At 32.6% G+C, this 16,086-nt stretch overlaps 1 long non-coding RNA gene across 1 annotated transcript; it reads left to right on the top strand.

Annotated features, from left to right (window-relative positions):
* Nucleotides 1-908: 908 nt before the first annotated feature.
* LOC127736889 (uncharacterized) lies at nucleotides 909-1,640 on the top strand. Its single transcript, XR_007999241.1, has 3 exons — nucleotides 909-1,018; nucleotides 1,172-1,356; nucleotides 1,532-1,640. It is a non-coding gene; the product is annotated as an uncharacterized LOC127736889 (long non-coding RNA).
* Nucleotides 1,641-16,086: the final 14,446 nt, after the last annotated feature.

The raw sequence follows: 16,086 nt of genomic DNA, 5'->3' as shown, positions 1-16,086 counted from the left end.
GAAGTCAGGTTACAATGGTTACATACATGGGAAATCCGGTTACAATGGTAACATGCATGGGGAAGTCAGGTTACAATGGTTACATACATGGGGAAGTTGAGTTACAATGGTTACATGCATGGGAAATCAGGTTACAATGGTTACATTCATGTAAAATCAGGTTACAATGGTTACATGCATGGGGAAGTCGGGTTACAATGGTTACATACATGGAGAATCAGGTAACAATGGTTACATGCATGGGGAAGTTGAGTTACAATGGTTACATGCATGGTAAATCAGGTTACAATGGTTACATGCATGGGAAAGTCAGGTTACAATGGTTACATACATGGAGAATGAGGGTTACAATGGTTACATGCATGGGAAATCAGGTTACAATGGTTACATACATGGGGATTGCTGGTTACAATGGTTACATGCATGGGAAATCAGGTTACAATGGTTACATACATGGAGAATGAGGGTTACAATGGTTACATGCATGGGGATTGCTGGTTACAATGGTTACATGCATGGGAAATCAGGTTACAATGGTTACATACATGGGGATTGCTGGTTACAATGGTTACATTCATGGGAAATCAGGTTACAATGGTTACATACATGGGGATTGCTGGTTACAATGGTTACATTCATGGGAAATCAGGTTACAATGGTAACATACTTAGAGAATGAGGGTTACAATGGTTACATACATGGGGAAGTCAGGTTACAATGGTTACATGCATGGGGAAGTCAGGTTACAATGGTTACATGCAGGGGAAATCAGTATACAATGGTTACATGCTTGGGGAAGTCAGGTTACAATGGTTACATGCATGGGGATTGCTGGTTACAATGGTTACATGCATGGGGAAGTCAGGTTACAATGGTTACATACATGGAAAATGAGGTTACAACAGTTACATACATGGAGAATCAGGTTACAATGATTACATTCATGGGAAAGTCAGGTTACAATGGTTACATAAATGGGGAAGTCAGGTTACAATGGTTACATGCATGGGGATTGCTGGTTACAATGGTTACATACATGGGGAAGTCAGGCTACAATGGTTACATACATGGAAAATGAGGTTACAACAGTTACATACATGGAGAATCAGGTTACAATGGTTACATTCATGGGAAAGTCAGGTTACAATGGTTACATAAATGGGGAAGTCAGGTTACAATGGTTACATGCATGGGGATTGCTGGTTACAATGGTTACATGCATGGGGAAGTCAGGTTACAATGGTTACATACATGGAGAATGAGGGTTACAATGGTTACATACATGGGGATTGCTGGTTACAATGGTTACATGCATGGGAAATCAGATTACAATGGTTACATGCATGGGGAAGTCAGGTTACAATGGTTACATGCATGTACAATGAGGGTTACATGCATGGGAAATCAGGTTACAATGGTTACATGCATGGGGAAGTCATGTTACAATGGTTACATGCATGTACAATGAGGGTTACAATGGTTACATGCATGGGGATTGCTGGTTACAATGGTTACATGCATGGCAAATCAGGTTACAATGGTTACATACATGGAGAATGAGGTTTACAATGGCTACATACATGGAGAATTAGGTTACAATGGTTACATGCATTGGAAATCAGGTTACAATGGTTACATACATGGAGAATTAGGTTACAATGGTAACATGCATGGGGAAGTTAGGTTACAATGTCAATGGTTACATGCATGGGAAATCAGGTTACAATGGTTACATACATGGAGAATGAGGGTTACAATGGTTACATACATGGGGATTGCTGGTTACAATGGTTACATGCATGGGAAATCAGGTTACAATGGTTACATACATGGGGATTGCTGGTTACAATGGTTACATGCATTGGAAATCAGGTTACAATGGTTACATACATGGAGAATGAGGGTTACAATGGTTACATACATGGGGATTGCTGGTTACAATGGTTACATGCATGGGAAATCAGGTAACAATGGTTACATACATGGGGATTGCTGGTTACAATGGTTACATGCATGGGAAATCAGGTTACAATGGTTACATACATGGGGATTGCTGGTTACAATGGTTACATTCATGGGAAATCAGGTTACAATGGTAACATACATAGATAATGAGGGTTACAATGGTTAGCTACATGGGAAAGTCAGGTTACAATGGTTACATGCATGGGGAAGTCAGGTTACAATGGTTACATGCAGGGGAAATCAGTATACAATGGTTACATGCTTGGGGAAGTCAGGTTACAATGGTTTCATGCATGGGGATTGCTGGTTACAATGGTTACATGCATGGGGAAGTCAGGTTACAATGGTTACATACATGGAAAATGAGGTTACAACAGTTACATACATGGAGAATCAGGTTACAATGATTACATTCATGGGAAAGTCAGGTTACAATGGTTACATAAATGGGGAAGTCAGGTTACAATGGATACATGCATAGGGATTTGAGGCAATTACCCCCAAAATCAATCCCAGCCTTCCCTTTGTGGTATGGTACCTTGCAGTATAATTTCAGAGAGATCCATATGCTTGAACACAAGTTTATTCTTAAACGTTTTGGGCAATTACCCCCAAACTCAATTCCAGCTTTCCCTTTGTAATATGGAACATAGTAGTACAATTTCAGAAAGATCCATAGACTAACACACAAGTTATTGTCATAAAACTAGAAAAATGCTTGTTTTTGGCCCCTAATTCCTAAAATTTTGAGGCAATTACCCCCAAAATCAATCCAAACATTCCCTTTGTGATATGGAACCTTGCAGTACAATTTCAGAGGGAACCATACACTTGAACACAAGTTATTGTCTAGAAACTAGAAAAATGCTTATTTTTGGCCCCTTTTTGGCCCCTTATTCCTAAACGTTTTGGGCAATTACCCCCAAACTCAATTCCAGCTTTTCCTTTGTGATATGGAACCTTGTAGTACAATTTCAGAAAGATCAATAGACTTACACACAAGTTATTGTCATGAAACTAGAAAAATGCTTGTTTTTTGCCCCTTTCTGGCCCCTAATTCCTAAAATTTTGAGGCAACTACCCCCAAAATCAATCCCAGCATTCCTTTTGTGATATGGAACCTTGTGGTGCAATGTCAGAGAGATCCATACACTAACACACAAGTTATGTCTGGAAGTTACAAAAATGCTTATTTTTGGCCCCTTTTTGGCCCCTTATTCCATAACTGTTGGTACCATAACCCCCAAAATCAATCCCAACCTTCCTTTTGTGGTATTGAACCTTATGGTAAAATCATAGAGATCCATTCACTTAAACTAAAGTTAGAGTGCGAAAACCAATGTGTCTTCGCACGACGACGACGCCAACGTCATACCAATATACGACCACAAAAATTTTTGGCGGTCGTATAAAAATTGCGGTTTTTATCCAACGCAATCATAGGTTTGAACGTTGTTTTCAATTTAGACTTTATTTATATTTTTTCATTTGGGCTTGTATTATATTTGCCTTCGGGTTTATATGGTCCGTTCATCCTATTTCTACTCTTCAAATTTCAAGAGTCTATCCTAAATTGATGTAAATTATAAGGCCTTCCAAATACTGTTTCGATTCCTAACATCACTGAAGAGACATTAATTGTCGAAATCCGGATATGGCGTAAAAATTTTTGCACCTCATGTTTGTGGTATACCATCTTTTCCGCAAGTTTATTGTTTTCTGTTTGGTATTTAATTAATAATAAAGATCCATTTTGTTACATCTTGTGATCCGTTTATTTGGCAATCGCCAATGGCAGGCAGCAGGGTTTAGGAACATCCATTGTTCGACCTGTTAGTCAAATGCGTTTTGTTTAAATATACTTTTTCACTTTTTTGGTCTTTTGGAAAATGTTGTTTGTGCTGTATTTAGACCCCTCTACCAAGAAATTTGTTTTGCATGCACACGATATAAAAATTGCGGTTTTTATCCAACACAATCATAGGTTTGAACGTCGTTTTCAATTTAGACTTTACATATATATATATATATTTCTTATATGTTACCAGCATACGGATTCTACTTAACTTTTTCTTATATATATATATATATAAAATTGAGAATGGAAATGGGGAATGTGTCAAAGAGACAACAACCCGACCGTAGAACAGACAACATATATACAAGAGAAAGATCTTTGAATATTTTCTTTTTGTCGAGCCTGCGACTTTTGTCGCAAAAGCGAGACATAGCGATCCTACATTCCGTCGTCGTCGTTAAAATTTTAAAAACTTTAATAACTTTCTTAAACTATACTGGATTTCTACCAAACTTGGACAGAAGCTTGTTTATGATCATAAGATAGTATCCAGAAGTAAACTTTGTAAAAAAAAATCCTGTTTTTCCTTAGTTTACTCATAAATAGACTTAGTTTTTCTTCCAGTTAACATTACATTTACTCTGTGGTTAAAGTTTTAAAAATTTTGATAACTTTCTTTAACTATCCTGGATTTGTCACAAAACTTGGACAGAAGCTTGTTTATGATCAAAAGCTAGTATCCAGAAGAAAATGTTGTAAAAATTTATTTCCTGTTTTTCCGTATATTACTTATAAATGGACTTGGTTTTTCTTCCAGTTAACATTACATACAGTCTGCAGTTAAAGTTTTTAAAACATTTATTAGATTCATAAATCATCCTGGACGTTTACCAAACTTGGACAGAAGCTTGTTATAATCAAAAATAGTATCTAGAGCAAAATTTTAAATAATTGTTTCCCCATTTTTGTTGAACCTGCGACTAACAGCTAAAGTAGGCGAGACACTGGGTTCCGTGGAACCCTTACAAATTTTTATTACATTAGATTAGATTAGATTCTTTATTAAGATAACTAAAAGTGCATAAGTGTTCTCCATTACAAATCATATGATAATATACAAAACAACATTTCAAAGTTTCACATGTAGATCATGTACTATATATATACATGTAATACAATTGTACACATAATTTTAAGAATTGTTTCTTATTTCTTATGCATCTCTAATAAATTTGTATAAATAATTACATTCAGTAGTATTTTGTGGATTTAAAAGTTTGAAAACTGAAAAATAATTATGTGAATCTTTCAAATCTAAGATCTAAGATTGGAAAAAAGTTTGCCTTATAACTTTATATTAATCACAAGATATCAAAAAATGTTCTTTTGTCTAAACTTCAGTGCAAAATTTGAAAAAACGTTGTTCTCTTGGAATTTTGGGTTTATTATATCTACCCTGTTCTATATTTAAACAATGAGCACTGATACATAGTTGTGTAATTTTACTTTTTATTTTTTTGGTAAGATTGGTTTGAAGATAGTAGGGAACAAAATTTGGAATAAAAATGTTACTGAAAAACATCAGTTTACTGTCCACATCTCTAGATTTGATTTTTTGTAGTTGTGAGTCAGATTGCTGATTATAATATCTTATTAGACTATTTTTAAAAACACTATTATTTGTCAAATTTTTTGTATCAAGTTTAAGTACTTTAAATACTTTATTTAGGGTAGAAAACCAGCATTTTGAGTTTTCTTTAGATAATTTTTGATCTGCAGTAAATACACTATATAATATTCTATCTCTTCTTATTTTAAGTAGTCTCATATAATAGTTATACATTAAACATAATTGAGAAAATCAACACTGGATTCCTGTTACATTCAAGTCTACTAGCCATATTTGATGACTGTCTTTTGACCCCCAGAATAGATTTCAACATATTGTGTTGTAATTTATCAATTGGTAGTTTGTCAAAATTATTTAAATGTATGTTACATATATTCATTTCTCTGTTTAGGAAATTGTTTATAAGCCTTGTTAAAAGAAAATTTATTAAATTTTAATCATGCAAATGATATATTTCTTGGCACCATGAAGCCGTTTATGTACCAATTGAGCCATTTTGACATTTTGTTTTCTTAACAATTATTTGATCATTATTGATATTTATCAAATAAATTTTAATTACAAAGTTGGTTTATATATAATAGTTCAAGAAAAATACAAACTTTTTTTTAAATAAGACTTAGTTTTTTCTTCTTAAAAGAAAAATTAGATCTCAAAACTTAATTGTGACATTTTATCCTGTGCATTTCTGTCCTAAATTCTTGTCAAACAACTACATTTTATTATAATTTACTTGCTTCTATTTACTCTTTAAATTTTCTATCTATTGTTTAATATCTGAACAGATAATGACATCAAACATTTCTTTTTTTTGTTCAGACACTGATTGATGTATACTCAATACACAGGTGCAGTTGGTATATTGATGCTTAAAGATGTGGACAATTTTTAATTTAAAAATTGAAATAATTTCGTTTGTCATAGATTCTCGTACTGAGATGACCACTGTAATCAAATTGGATGTACAATGTATATGTCTAGAAATAAGCAGAGGAAGCTGTATCTGTGTTTTATTAAACACTTATAAACAATTTAATTAAATCCTACTAAAACAAAATTAAAAAAATTATCCAAAAGTTTAATATTCCAAATTAACTACTTTCATTATTGTGACTATTTCCTGTATTTTTTTTCCTTAAACCTCTTCTCTGTGATTACTATTTTCATGACTTTTTCTCCTACATTCTTCAGGAAATGCCAATTTTATTCTTTTGTCTAAACATTCTAAAAAGTATAGGTTTCTCTATAAAAGATTTTACTTAATAATTCTGATTTTTCTATACTAAGTCTGTGTCTTAATTTAGCATGGGAACATTCTTTTGAATAATCCTTTTATCTGAATTCAAGAATGTTTTAAAAATGATTATGATGGTGTTTTATTTGTGTAGACAATGATCATCCAAAAAATAAAATATGCTGGTTGTTAATCTTGAACAGTGTAAAAAAAATAAAAAATCTCCTCTTTATTTTAGTCTAACTTTATTATATAATGCTATTCCATTTTTAAACTTGCCTTAAATTTAATGAATCAATTAAAACATCTTCCCCAATGTAGCAAACTTTATCATTTGTTTATTACTTATAATTCAAACTCTGGGTATAACTTACAATCTTAACTCTGTTTATTACTTATAATTCAAACTCAGATTAATACTTAATTAATGTTAATATCTTGAGTATTGTCTATTCTAGAGACATATAATATATGCATTATATGTCTCTGTCATTTTATATTTCATACTTGCATGGCATATCAGACAGCTTTGCAATTTCATAAGATGTATCAACAGTAAAATTACTTCTTCTTCTTAACCATAACTTCAACATATTTAAACACTAAAATTATTTCTTTAAACATGTTTATTTCATTTTTTTGTATTCTTATATTTTAATTTATTTATTTATTTTTTTATTTTTTTTGAAATATTATGTTATCTCATCTAATATTTTTATGCATGTTTTTTTTAACTTCTCTGTAACCTATGTACTTCATGGTTTTATGAGAATAAACTATATATCTATCTATATAATAATTTGTTTCAAATGGAAAGTTGTAAATTTCTTCAACATGTTCAAATGTTAATCAAAGACATGTTAGAAAAAAAATATAACATTGAATTAAAATTAAAGTGTGTCCTTGTAATATGTATTTATTGAAAAAATAACTGTATTTGAATAAACCCTAAAAAAATGTAAAAATATTAGTCCTAAAATAAAACCATGCCCTTATATTGAACAGTTTAAGACATAACTAGCAAAAATTCTGAATTAGAATCTGCTTAAGACATTATAATGAAATTTAAAATTTGTTCAACTTACATCAAAACTATAAACATGATACAGACAGATGTAAAATTCAGCAAGAATAAACAGATTGTTGAAGAAGTGGTTGATAAGATAATCAACGTCTTTGCCTCTGTGTTTTTAAAGCATGTAGTTGTTATTTTTATGTCTTTATTATTTATTAGTTTTTGGGCTTAATTCTAAAATTAACAGGAAAAAAATATAGTTTACATAGAGTTCCCACAAGATGATAATGAAAGCTTAATTTGTTTTCTATTTTTGAACAGAGATTATAATGTATTATATGTCTCTGGTTAAAATAATGAAAATAAAAAAGACTGCATAAAATAATTTTATAGCATTATGAATGCAATCTCCTTTAAGAATGTAGGAAAGAAAGTCACAGGATTTTATTTTGAAGTTGTTAGAAACTGGGACTTATACATGATGGGACTTGAAAATCTTTTGGTAGTAATTGGTGCTTTCAAATATAGCAAAGGACTTCTTGCATGTCTTGGTGCACTAGAAACAGAATTTTAAAACTAATGACCATAAAACAAGTGTTTTAGAAGCAGAGTGCATATATATGATATAAGAAAAGATTACTATAAACCATAAATAAAAAGTTTGGTATTAATAGATATTATGATTTTGCAATTAAATGACTTTTTAATCAGCACATGGCACATGACTGATGACTTAGTGCAAATTGCAAATTATCATGTTCAATCAACCGTATCCAATAAACAATTGAATGTTTAATGGTCATTGAAGGTAGTTATTGAATTCACTGAATGGCTTGGGGTATATATTCAACTTGATAGAATAATAAAAAAAATGGATTTAATGTTACGGTTGCTTTTTTATATTCTACCAATGAAATGTTTAAATAAAGTTCTTTTTATTATTTTTAAGAAGCTAAATTTTGAATTATGATTTGAGGAAAAACTTCTGATATTTCATTTCCTTATTTACAACACAAGAGTTTCCATACTGTTATAATACACTGACAGATATTAAGTGTGAAAAATGTGGTGTCCCTGTGGTTATTCTAAACCCGATTACCGAGGTTACATCATATACATAGAAATATTTCAATACAGTGGTCTAAGTAGTTACTACTGTAATCACTAGCCAGTCAACACTGAGGTTGTGAGTTCGAACCCCGCTTAATCTTATTTGATTAGGATTGTCAGTTTTCCTATCGAAGGTTGGCGGTTTTCTCCGGGCACTCCGACTTCCTCCACCAATAAAAACTGGCTGCCACGAAATAGCCAAAAGCGGTGCTTAAAAGTGGTGTTAAAACACCAAGAATTAAATCAAATCTTGGAAAGACTTTGTTGTTTTAAGACAATCATCTTGAACTCGATTTATCTTTTGACTCTGCCTGCCCGTTCTGTCATTATAATAAAAGACACAGATTAGAACTGGCTAACATGGTTACAAATGGTTTTTAGACTTTTGTGTCCTAGTAGTTTGGCTTTTAATTGAAATAATATATAAGATCGAGAATGAAAATGGAGAATGTGTCAAAGAGACAACAACCCGAATAAAGAGCAGAAAACAGCCCATGGTCACCAATAGGTCTTCAACACAGCGAGAAAATCCCGCACCCAGAGGTGGGCTTCAGCTGGCCCCTAAAGAAAAATGTGTACTAGTTCAGTGAAAATTGACATCAAACTAAACTCAGAAACATACAATTTGAACTAGAATTTAAAAAAAAACATAAAAGACTTACAAAGTCCAGAGGTTCCTGACTTGCGACAGGCACAAAAATACAGCGGGGTTAAACATGTTTTGTGAGACCTCAACCCTCCACCTATAACTCTAGCCTATGTAGAGTAAACAAACACACAGCAATACAAACAGTAAAACTCAGTTTAGAAGAAGTCCGAGTCTGATGTCAGAATAGGTAATAAAAGAAACTATGGTTAGCAAAATGACAATGATCTCTAATGTATGGAAAAAGTGTTAGGAAATTATTTGAAATTGTATGGAGTTAATATCAACTGGATAGTGTTTTAGAATTTTCCAACATCGTTATTTATGTTAGAATACATGGGAATAGTGTTTCAATGTTTGTGTTTATTGTAATTGAATAAATTTTTTAAGATTGTAAAGAAAATGTGGTTCATGAAAATATCAAGTTTTTACAAACAATTCAACAGACAGCAATTAACTAATTAAATGGCTTCAATTTACTATCTACTTTTCCTGTCAATCGCTTTTTGTTCTATATATAACATATATATATAATCGCTGTTTTTAGCGAGATATTAATGGTGCCTGACTATATGCAGCTAGATAACCAGGGAAAATTAACATTTCTAATCCTAGGAAAATAGCTAAATACTTAGCAGCATCACTTTTCCGTTGAAAACAAACAGTTTACTCTAGTTAACATTCTTAAACTTTTTCACAAACTTTAGAAGAAAAATATATGAACTTTTACAAACGCTAATTCTTAAATTATAATTATCCGTCTCTCGAATTTAAATTTAAATTGACAATTAACACGTGATATTGGAACATTTATATTGAATTGAAAGTAAAAGGTGACTTATTGGTCCATTGGGCCGGGTGTATTATGTATGTAATTATATTCTGTACAAATTTATACATTTTCACATGTCACTATAATAAACAATTTACTTACTTACTTATAACACTTAAAACCTTGAAAAAAATAGGTTTATATTATTGATATATGATTTTTTACCATTTAAGGTGGATCCCTACAGATATTATGAGCAACTTTTTTTTCACCATTGAATTTTTCTTAAAATTTGCATACACATATTATGCACTGGCCTCTATAAAATATTGAGTTCTGTTTAACTTTAAAAGAAAAGAAAAGAAATGATATTCTTTAAACATTTGTTCAAGAATGGTCATTATTTCTTATCAGATTTGTGACTTTTTTTAATACTTTTATCAGGATCAAGGACGTATAACTAACATTAATATACGTTAAATCAAATCATAATTCAAAATTTAGCTTCTTAAAAATAATAAAAAGAACTTTATTTAAACATTTCCATGCATGTAACCATTGTAACCCAACTTCCCCATGCATGTAACCATTGTAACCCAACTTCCCCATGCATGTAACCATTGTAACTTGATTTCCCATGCATGTAACCATTGTAACTTGACTTCCCCATGCATGTAACCATTGTAACCTGATTTTTCCATGCATGTAACCATTGTAACCCGACTTCCCCATGCATGTAACCATTGTAACCTGATTTTTCCATGCATGTAACCATTGTAACCTGATTTCCCATGCATGTAACCATTGTTACCTGACTTCCCCATGCAAGTAACCATTGTAACCTGATTTTCCATGCATGTAACCATTGTAACCTGACTTCCCCATGCATGTAACCATTGTAACCTGGCTTCCCCGTACCATTGTAACCTGATTTCCCATGCATGTAACCATTGTAACCTGACTTCCCCATGCATGTAACCATTGTAACCCGACTTCCCCATGCATGTAACCATTGTAACCTGATTTTTCCATGCATGTAACCATTGTAACCTGATTTCCCATGCATGTAACCATTGTTACCCGACTTCCCCATGCATGTAACCATTGTAACCTGATTTTCCATGAATGTAACCATTGTAACCTGACTTCCCCATGCATGTAACCATTGTAACCTGACTTCCCCATGTATGTAACCATTGTATACTGACTTCCCCATGCATGTAACCATTGTAACCTGATTTCCCATGCATGTAACCATTGTAACCCTCAATCCCCATGGATCATTGTAACCCTAAATCACCTCAAACCTGATTTCCCATGCATGTAACCATTGTAACCTGATTTTCCATGCATGTAACCATTGAAACCTGACTTCCCCATGTATGTAACCATTGTAACCTGACTTCCCCATGTATGTAACCATTGTAACCTGACTTCCCAATGCATGTAACCATTGTAACCTGATTTCCCATGCATGTAACCATTGTAACCCTCAATCCCCATGGATCATTGTAACCCTAAATCACTTAAAACCTGATTTCCCATGCATGTAACCATTGTAACCTGACTTCCCCATGCATGTAACCATTGTAACCTGATTTCCCATGCATGTAACCATTGTAACCTGACTTCCCCATGCATGTAACCATTGTAACCTGACTTCCCCATGTATGTAACCATTGTATACTGACTTCCCCATGCATGTAACCATTGTAACCTGATTTCCCATGCATGTAACCATTGTAACCCTCAATCCCCATGGATCATTGTAACCCTAAATCACCTAAACCATTGTTACCTGACTGACTTATGTAACCTCACAGCAATGAATAAAGGGGTTGCCATGGTAACATGATGGCATAAAGGATTCTTGCATGTGTGTAACCAGTGTAACCAATGTAACCATTAGGTCAATGGAGGTTACAAATGGACCAAGATTTGAGAATTTCTGAATATATGATGATTTATAATAGTTTGTATGAGTGTAACCAATGTAACCAATGTAACCATTATGTCAATGGGGGTTACAAAACAAGGTTACTTAATTCTGGTGCACATTTTGTGCCTTATATAGGTAAATCGCCTGAGTATGTAGTCAGTTGGTTAAATATTAATATTAAACCTGAGAACTAGAAACGTCAATGTTATTTTTAGGCTACCTGTATGATGGCTCATCTGATTTGTTGTATCTGGAACTTTATCTCTATACCTTGGTAATTTGGTTTGTGAGAGTAAAGATATATAGAACTCATCTAAAAACATACATGCTTAATTAAAAATGATGATTAAACTGCTAGCACTACAAGTCTCATAATAGTTAACAAAATTAATTAAGCCTAATTACTTATCTATGCAGACATGGCGAGTTCTGTTATTTTACAGGTAGACGACAAAATAACTTTTACGTTTCTTGTTCTTGGATTTTAAATTTTATTAAATGTGATGTTAAAATATACATAACGCTCTTCCGTTTAAAGATACTCGGCATTCATAAAAATCTAGAACTGATTTCTCATATTGATTTTGAATATAAGCGTTTTAAATTTTACACTCAAACGTAAGGTAAACCCAATGTTAACAATATTTTTATTGTCAAATATGTATATTACCTCCCCTGATTTGTAATGGCAGCCTCCAGTGAGCGCCGGTAAAGGGGTAAATTCAGTAAATACATATACGTCATCAGGGACCGCCCATTTGGGGGAGAGCTTTCTGTATAAAACTGAAGTCATGTGCTCTTCTGATTGGTAGATAATGTTTGTAATAAATATTTTTTGATAGATGGATAAAAACTAGAGTTGAAAAAAAATAAAAAATAAATGCTGAATGTACTAAATTTTTTTACTACAGGGTTGAAAAGTAATGGGGTCAGTGAAGGAATTAAGTGCGAATCTACAGTGTTTGTAAACAAGGCCATGTGAATGCCCAAAAATGCCGCATGACCCTATGTTTTTATTGTTGCAAATGATAGGGCTACATTTGTACTTTCATGAATGATATATGAAATTTTCTAATTTCTAAAGGTAAATCAGGTATAAATTTAATTCAAGACATAGATTAGCATTACAGTCAATGGGAGATTTTTTACTGAATTTACCCCTATAAATCTTAATTGCTTCGGAATTTGAAGATTGTTACCAAAGTAATATAGTTATTTAAAGAAATGAAGTGGTAATAACACTAATTAACAATGGTTTTATGACCTATAATTGATTCTTGCAAGCATTATACATTAACTTACATGAACGCGTAGAGAGGAAAAAACATGGCGGACATAGATGTTGAACATCTGATCTCAAACAATGATATCACCTTAACTAGTGTTTACTGTGACTACCCTGTAACTTGTTTACCAACAAAATTCAATGTACCATCTGGTCCCAAAGGCAAGGGTGCTCTTACTGAAGAAATTGATACTCATTTGTATGATGAGGCAGCACACATGATAGCATTTCGTATTCCTCACCCAAAGCTAGCACCTTGGATCAAAAGTCTATCGCTTTTGTATTATGAACACTATGGTAAATCGCCTGAGTATGTAGTCAGTTGGTTTGATGACCCGGAAAACTGGTCTACAAAGAATTCTGGAAATAAATCCATCTGTGTAGAAATATCAACAAAAGCAGATGTTGTTAATTCTTTATTGTACAAAATCACCCTATTTATAAACACAGGCTTAGTGCAAGTACAAGGCAACCATAAAGATACTTTCGTAGATAAAGATTTCCCAGTCCTAGTCAAGCTGGTTAACGTAATTTATATGGCAACTAACACAGACAAGTCTGGGTCGTGTAAAATCAACACAAGCCAGTGTGGAAGTGAAACCGACTAAAGTGATCAAACAAATATTAAACAAATATCAACATTGATTGACACAAATAACAACAAAGATTCAGCATCTCATAACGATAGTATAGTTACAAAAGACAAATTCGGTCAGGTGCATGAAACAAACAATATAAGTCAATCAGATATGAATGTTGCGCATTTTCAGCCAGATCAGATATTTAGTAGGATGGAGGCCAGTTTCACATTGGCGCTTGACAAAATTTGTACGCAGCAATTTGATTTATTCAATTCGAAATTTCAATTGATGGAGCATTATTACAATCAATCTATAGAAACAAACAACAACAATTTTAAAATGTTGCAAGATACAATTACTACCATACTTAAACCTACAAGTGATAATGACAAACTTGCTGCTCGCATAGTCTCTCTTGAAAAAGAAAATATCATCTTAAAGTCATCTGTTAATGAATTTAAAAACACATCTGCCATTAATATTGAATGTTGGAAATCTAAAATTGAAACTCAAAAATCCCAAATGGAGCTACAAAAAAATTCTCAGGACAAGAGAATTAAAGACTTACAAGGTGACATTTCTGACCTACAAACTAAGTTAAATGATAAGATCAGTAAAATTGAAGAAATGGCTTCAGCTTTTGATTCAGTATCCGAAAATTTGAAACACAAAGAAGATGAAGTACTAAGTCTAAAATTACATTTGAGTCAAGACAATACAAACAATTTCAAGGAAGTGAAACCAAAACAGCCTAAATCAAGAAATACAAAACATGTTGTTTTAATTGGTACATCCAACATTAAAGGGATTGACCCAAATAAACTTTCTTCCAAATACTCTGCAGAAAAACATGAGGCATTCACATTAGAGCAAACTGATCATGTTATACAGGAGCTAGAGGTTACACCGGATATTTTAGTTTTACATTCTTTATCAAATGCTGTTCGAACTGCTCCAAATGAAAACAGCATTGAATATCTAGGTTCTATTATTGATCGTGCCAGAGAGAAATTTGAAGATGCAAAAATAGTAATATCTCTCCCAACTCCAAGAGCCGACAAGGAGTCTTTGAACAATAAAGCTCAGATTTTGAGTTTGATGGCAAAGGAAGAATTCAGGAATAAATCAAATGTAGAGCTATGTTACAATAGCAATATGGCATTTAAAGGGAGTGCTCTCCAAAAATATTTGGACCCTAACGATAATTATCATCTTTCATATAATGGAACTAAAATGTTGGCATCTTATATTAGAGACACCATTGACAGGATTCTTGGCCTTCCCCCGAGAACTCCCATGAAACGAAACGTTAACCAATACAATTATACACCGCCTAGAGTCCAACGTGACAATACAAATGATTTTGTGCCTGATGATGATTCGCAACAGTATATGTACAACAGAGGCCGGCGGTATAGAGGCGAAGGAGGGAATAATCATCAGTTTCGAGGCAATCGTGGTTATAACCGCAGGGGATATTAACATTTAAAGGCAAAGCGTTAATTTCTGCCAAATATATACTTACATTTATAGCTATACATTGTATTGTATAACTTTATTTGAATTTAGTTTTCAACTTAGCATATTTGTTTGGGATTATTTTTTATTTTTTTTTGTGTGTGTATATTTGATATAACATCTTGTGAATTACACAAGTTTTTATTTTTCTCTCCCAAATTACTTGAATATTTTAGTACACATTTTAACAACACTATTTCTTAAATATTAAATTGAAGTAATGAATAAGCACAAAAATATTCTATTATCTAATTTATCTTTTTGTGTTTGGAATGTTGGGGGCTTAATTTCTAAATCCTACAACAAATTACACGACCCTTCATTTCTAAAACAGATCATTCAGCATGATATTATACTATTGACAGAAACACATTTGGGATATAACACCCCTATTAGTGTTGAGGGATACAATTTTTTCCCAGTTTGTAGAATACAGTCCTCAAATTCAAGATTTTATGGGGCCTTGGTATACTAATAAAGAATATTATCCGTCCAGGCATAAAAATTTTGCAAAATACCAGTAAAGATTATCAGTGGATTAAACTGAATAAGAACTTTTTTAATCTAACAAATGATATATTTCTGTGTCTAGC

Source organism: Mytilus californianus, unplaced genomic scaffold, assembly GCF_021869535.1.
Source record: "Mytilus californianus isolate M0D057914Y unplaced genomic scaffold, xbMytCali1.0.p SCAF_39, whole genome shotgun sequence".
Taxonomy (NCBI): domain Eukaryota; kingdom Metazoa; phylum Mollusca; class Bivalvia; order Mytilida; family Mytilidae; genus Mytilus; species Mytilus californianus.
This window is presented reverse-complemented; position numbering and strand designations above follow the sequence as displayed.